Source organism: Odocoileus virginianus, chromosome 6 (genome assembly GCF_023699985.2).
Source record: "Odocoileus virginianus isolate 20LAN1187 ecotype Illinois chromosome 6, Ovbor_1.2, whole genome shotgun sequence".
Classification (NCBI taxonomy): domain Eukaryota; kingdom Metazoa; phylum Chordata; class Mammalia; order Artiodactyla; family Cervidae; genus Odocoileus; species Odocoileus virginianus.
In genome coordinates, this window is record NC_069679.1 from 39,010,709 (window position 1) to 39,017,054 (window position 6,346).

The 6,346-nt window shown below is 40.9% G+C and overlaps 1 pseudogene; it reads left to right on the forward strand.

Moving 5' to 3' along the window:
* Window positions 1-3,542: 3,542 nt before the first annotated feature.
* On the forward strand, window positions 3,543-3,888 carry LOC110137608 (large ribosomal subunit protein eL43-like; annotated as a pseudogene).
* Window positions 3,889-6,346: the final 2,458 nt, after the last annotated feature.

The following is a 6,346-nucleotide window of genomic DNA, read 5'->3' on the forward strand; positions in this document are numbered from 1 at the left end:
GGCTAACTTTTGACCCTAGGGCTACTTTTAAAAAATCCTTTTGATTATCTTTGTCAGATTTGAGCCAAGACAAATAGTAAGTACTCCTGGAAGTATAGAACAGCTTCATGAACATGAGAGGTATCCTCAAATAGGGTGCAAAAGATACTTTCTCAAGAGTGATAGCCATTCCTAAAGATAACCCAATAAAAAGAAAAGAGATTTAGTAAATCCTCTGAGAGCTGGCCACAGTTGGTAGAACCCTAGCCACAAATAGACTGCAATGCATCTCTGTGTCTGGCTGTATTTTTAGGTCTTCTCTAAGTTCTCAGACACAAAATGAGACATACAAGGGCAAAGTTGTCCCAAGAAGAGAACAGACCAACAACCAATGGGTACCCAAAAGCATGGTCATGAGTCATAATTTGAAGATCTGATTCTTATATATTTTGCCTGCCAATCTGAATTTGGACAGAAAGGGACAGCATAAAACTTTACCATCTTTTCTCAATGAGGCCCTGCAGATAGAAATCTGGGATAACTGAATTTGGTTTGAGTTCTCATCTTTTGCCAGCTTCTGCTGGTTTTCCCAGGATCCCATCTGCAAGTGTGGAGAGAGTGGGTGTCGCCGTGAGTCTCAGCCTGGTCACCAGATGCTGTAGAGGAGGAAAAATAATTTTCCCTCTATTCTTTATGGTTAGTGCTTGACTGAGACCCTCTAGGGCACCTCCTAAATGGATAAGCTTTGTGGTGGTTTAGTCGCTGAGTCATGTCCGACTCTTGTGACCCCATGGACTGTAGCCTGCCAGGCTCCTCTGTCCATGGGATTCTCTAGGCAAGAATACTGGAGTGGGTTGCCATTCTCTAGGGCACCTCCCAAATGGATAAGCTTATCTAGGTTAAAAGTTCTCCATTGTGGTCACTGTAATCTAGGATTATCTTTGATAAGATTAATCTTCCTGTTCAACCTTAAAACAGAATTTTATTCACACTGAACCTAGGCCAGCTTAAAATGAGACCCAGTCGGCTCCTGGACCCCATCTGGTTTCAAGTTCAGCCCAATCTGACCCCAGATACTGTCTGGTTTAAGTCAGACTCAGTCTGACTCCAGCCAATTTATGGACCCAGTCTGAAAAAAAAAATCCTTAAATAAAGTCTGAAAGCTCATAATGTAAAAACTTTTGAGCTAGGTTCTAAGAGGGACCTACCCACACCTCCAGAGATAGAGAGAAAGCAGCGAGCTCAGGCAGCTCTCGGGTGCCTAAGCTTGGTTGTTTGCTGCTTCTGGGAATCTTGGAGGTCTCCTCGGTTTCCTCTTCTAAAGATAAACTGAGATGTTTTAAACACTTGAGTTGATTTGAGCAAAAATTGGTTAGAATCAGGCAACATTCAGTCAAGCAGGTAGAAAGGCACTTTGAGGAGTGAGAAACTGTGTAAAATGACAGTCTTCGATAGGCAGAGTGGAGCAGGAACGAGGAAGTTATACTAGGGGAAAAGTGGGTTGTTTATTGCAAGGTTACTTTCCTTTAGGGGATAGTGGGTGTCTATCAGTCAGATTACCTAACACTTGCTGGTTAAGCAATTCCGGATTGGCTGGTTTAAGATTCTGTTTCTGGGAGGGCCAAAATTGTAATTAAGTTAGTTCTTGGTTTGATGACATGGGGTTTAGCCTAAGTGACTCCATTTCAGGGCCTTTTGTCTTGTTTTTTAAACTACCAATAACCAGTAGCTTAAATACAACAGTTTAATATTTTCAAGGACTTTTACATCTAATTGGTCATTTTAATTTTAGAGATAAGGAAATAGAATTTACTATAAACAGCTTGCTTATTGATCTGTTATTTCCTGGGATATTTAAAACATTATTGTGCTAACAACATCCTACTTTCTTCTACTTTTTCAGCAATATATTTTTTTTTAAAAAGAACTTTTTATTTTGGAGTATAACTGATTAACAATGTTGTGATAGTTTCAGGTGGACTACAAAGGGATTCAGCCATACATATACATGTATCCATTCTCTCCCCAAATTCCGCTCCCATCCAGGCTACCACGTAACATTGAGCAGTTTGCTGTGCTACACAGTAGGACATTGCTATCCATTTTAAATATAGCAATGTGTATATGTTGACCCCAAACTCCCTAACTATCCCTTCCCTTCATCATTTCCCCACTGGCAATCATGAGTTCATTTTCTAAGTCTGTGAGTCTCTTTCTGTTTTGTAAGTAAGTTCATTTGTATCATTTCTTTTTAGATTCCACATATAAGGGATGTCATATGATATTTCTCCTTCTCTGTCTGACTTACTTCACTTAGTATGACACTCTCTAGGTCCAGCCTTGTTACTGTAAATGACATTATTTCATTCTTTTTGATGGCTGAGTAATATTCCATGGTATATATGTACCACATATTCTTTATCCGTTCCTCTGTTGATGGACATTTAGTTTGCTTGCATGTCCTGGCTATTATAAACAGTGCTTCAGTGAACACAGGGGTGCCTGTATCCTTTCAGACCATGTTTTTCTCCAGATAGATGCCCAGGGGTAGAATTGAAAGGTCATATGGTCATATACTTATGATGTAAAACTCAATATAGAAAGGAAACAAAAAATTGAGGTATATAACAATTAATAAATTTTACAATTAATAAAGTTTTAGGTTTTGATGCAGAATTGTATAATGCAACACGGTTGTATGATCCATAAGACAAATAAGAGATTAAATTAAAAATACCAAATCATAGAGTACCATAGGGAGTGTGGATTGTTAATGGGGCCCAATTTAAAATTTGTACTTGAACATCTATTGTGATCTTATGAGTATGCCTCAGTGATGGCATATATGTATTACCTCATTTGACCATGAACCAAAAGTCTAAAAGCTTGAGGCTTTAATCAGCAGGAGGCTCAGACAACATGGCCCCACTCTGCCTGTCACACGTGGGTGCTTGGTATAAAGTGTATCCTCGGGTTGGTTGACAAAGGTCTGGACCTGATCGACTCTGGAGTCCCATTCTTCCCCCTTCTCAAGTCCTTTCACCATAATTTTGGGGAGGTGGCATCCTCCTTGTTGTGCCTTCTTTCCGCTCCCCTACTGAGAGAGAGATTGTAGCTCTTTCTACTGACAGGATCCCCAGAACAGTGCTCTTCACCTGTGATACACAGACTCTTGCTAGTCTGCAAATTTTTGAGATTAGGTAAACATATACAGTGAGGGAAAGCATGAGCAACTTTTATAGAAATTTGACACAACTGCAACATCAAAGTACAACTGCTGAAACAATTTTATGTCTCTTGAACTCAATCTTTTCTAAATTAGCCTTATCTTTTTTAAGCCTTTTAATTTATTCACTCATTTATTTTTAATGTTTTTTGGCTATGCCATGCTGTATGGCATGTGAGATCTTAGTTCCCTGACCAGGAATCAAACCTGTGCCCCCTGCATTGGCAGTGCAGAGTCTTAACCATGGGACTGCCAGGGAAGTCCCCAGGCTAGTCTTTCTTTCTTTTTTTTATAAAAGCTTATCTTGCTCTTCGACTCAGATCTAGGTTGCATTAACATGGCGAAATGCACCAAGAAGGTCGGAATCACGGGCAAGTACGGGACCCATTATGGTGCCTCACTCGGGAAAATGGTGAAGAAAATTGAAATCAGCCAGCACGCCTTGTATCCCTGCTCCTTCTGTGGCAAAACCAAGATGAAGAGACGAGCTGTGGGCATTTGGCACTGTGGTTCCTGCGTGAAAATGATAGCTGGTGGTGCCTGGACCTACACATCACTTCTGCTGTCACAGTAAAGTTTACCATCAGAAGACTGAAGGAATTGAAGGACCAGTAGAAGCACCACCATTTGATAATGTTGCTGGCCTATAATAAATGGGTTAATTTATGTTAAAAAAAAAAAAAGCTTGTCTTTTTTATGTTTCATATTTTTTTCAGGAATTTGTTTTTTATTGTTTTTGGTTTTTTTCTCTCTCTTTTTTTTTTTTTTTTTTAACAAAAGTACTGCCCTGTGGCTGACTGGAAGGAAAGAAAGTAGACTCTTCATCACAGATAACTGAATAATTTGAGGTGTGTCCACATAAAGCTTAAGTGTGGGGACTCTAGAGTTACAGGGCCTGGAGAGGTGCCCTGGTTTTCTGGATGACTGTGTGAGTGTATTATCTGCATGACTTTGGGGAGCTTATCCTATTCTGCCTTGATTTCTCTATAATGGAGATGGTAATTGTACCTACATCATTGGATTGTGAAGAGTAAAGTTAGTAGTAGGTTAATAGTAGGCTCTTAGAAAAGTGTCTTTTGCAGGGTATGGGGTCAGAGTGCTTTAGGTATCATCATTTGCTGTTCCGGACCTTATTCCGCACTTGTATCTTTGCATAAGCCAGGGCTGACGACTTAGCACATTGTGACTTTTGAGACCCTAGGCATTTTTGCCTTTATGTGCCTCTTATTCCATTAAAAAATTAAACATTGTATTTTATGACTTTGTTGGTATAAAGCTGATATAATCCAGGCTAGATTCGTTGTTATATATCTTTTTTGCTTTTAGTTTTAAAATAAATGAGAACAAAAACATCTCTGCAGCCCTCTACATTAAGTTGGGTCCTGGGCAAGGTGCTTCCTGTGAGAGACTCAGACAAGTGGGAACTCTAGGTTAAGCTGGCCTGGTATAGGCTCTCCTTCCCTTGCTGGAACGTTCTTTTAAGCGTCTTCTCTTGAGCATCTTTTCTTCTCCTCTTGAGCAGTTCTTTTCCATCATTTGAAATTCCACCCCAGCTTCCTTCTCGGTCCGTTCTGTGTGTACGGCAGTTTTATAATTGTTCCTTTACCCGTCTGTCACCCAGGCCAGACCGTAAGTTCTTCAAGTTCAAGGAACACCTCTGTCTCCTCAGGACTAAGCACGTTATGGTTACACTAGTTAATTACTTAATGTGGTTGGATAAAATACATCAGTGTGGAGGGAGCAGCATGGATGTGGGCCTCAGAGAGTCTTGCAAGGAGGTTTATTTAGAAAACAGGAGGTTAAAAAAAAAGAAAGAAAACAGGAGGTTAAAGACAACCTTTTCATTCACAACTCTTGTTTATGCCTGAACACTTGTGGACTTCAAAACACAGGAAGAAGATGATTGGAGTATCAAGTAGCAAAAGTTTACAATACAATTGCCTGAGCAATGGGAACTCCCCTCTGATTAACATTAACGGGAGCGCCATTCATACATCACCCAGAGAACAGACCCCTAAAAGCTGATCTGCTGCCTCATTAGAAGCCAATCAGATGCTTTCAGGGTTGAGTAATAGGTTTGGCTGGGCTGATTCCGGAAGCAGAACAGCGACAGGTTCTCTGCTAATTTCAAATGTGGTGGGGAGGCTGGGACAGAGCGAAGCCCTGGTAAGAGGATGTTGTGACTGAACCACGGGGTAGCAGTCTCTACAGGGGGATGATCCAATTCGGTGAGATTGCCTGCTACAGCATCTTCCCCAACATGGCAGCACAGGGTTTATTTCACAGCATCGCCCAGACTCACTGTCCACTGACTCTTGCAGGGGTACTTCAGGTTCAAACTGCACACCGGAGAATCTTGTTGAACATGCCCACCCTGGGCCACCCCTTGAGCTTCTAAGCCAGAGGGTCTAAGAGGGAGTCTAGAACCCAAGGTTTAACAAGCAGCTCGGGTAAATGGTGTTGTGAGTAAATTAGATCAGACCTTAAGAACGTGGACATTGCTGAACAAGTTATCTTTGAAGACGGGTGGATCCTTCCTTCTATGTTTTGGCCCTAATGGTCTGTGTCCATAGCTATTGGTCCTCGTTCTTTGGTGCCTGGAACCTAGTATAACCTTTAAGCATGGAAGGAAACCAGAAATATTCCCTTTCAGCCCCCAGACATCTTTGCAGATTCTGAAGCCCCTATTTTTCTTTCTCTTATGGGTACTTTTGAGAGGGCTGGCATATGGACATCTGACAGCTAGGGTCATCTCTCTTTTATTTCCTCCACTCAGAACTCTGAGTCCTGTGCTGTGAAACCAGCTCCCTGGCACTCTGCACTGGAGTTTCATTTACTATTAAGGGCTCTAATGAGGAGGGACAGGCAATTATTATTATTTATTTCACTAATTAGCCAGATAATCATTCATTTTGAAACTATTCAGGGTTGAAAATCTGTTCATTTTGTGCCCTTTGTGTAATATGGATTCATTTAATGCATTTTTTTTCTTTTCCTTTACAAAAACGACTGCTTTGTTTTAAATGGGGGGCAAAGGTAGGGAGTGAGAAGGGGGAAATTAAAGAAGAGAGAGAGATAATTTCTGAACTGTGAAGATAATGCAGCGAGGAGCCAGAGTCCATAAAAACATCACCTTTCAGT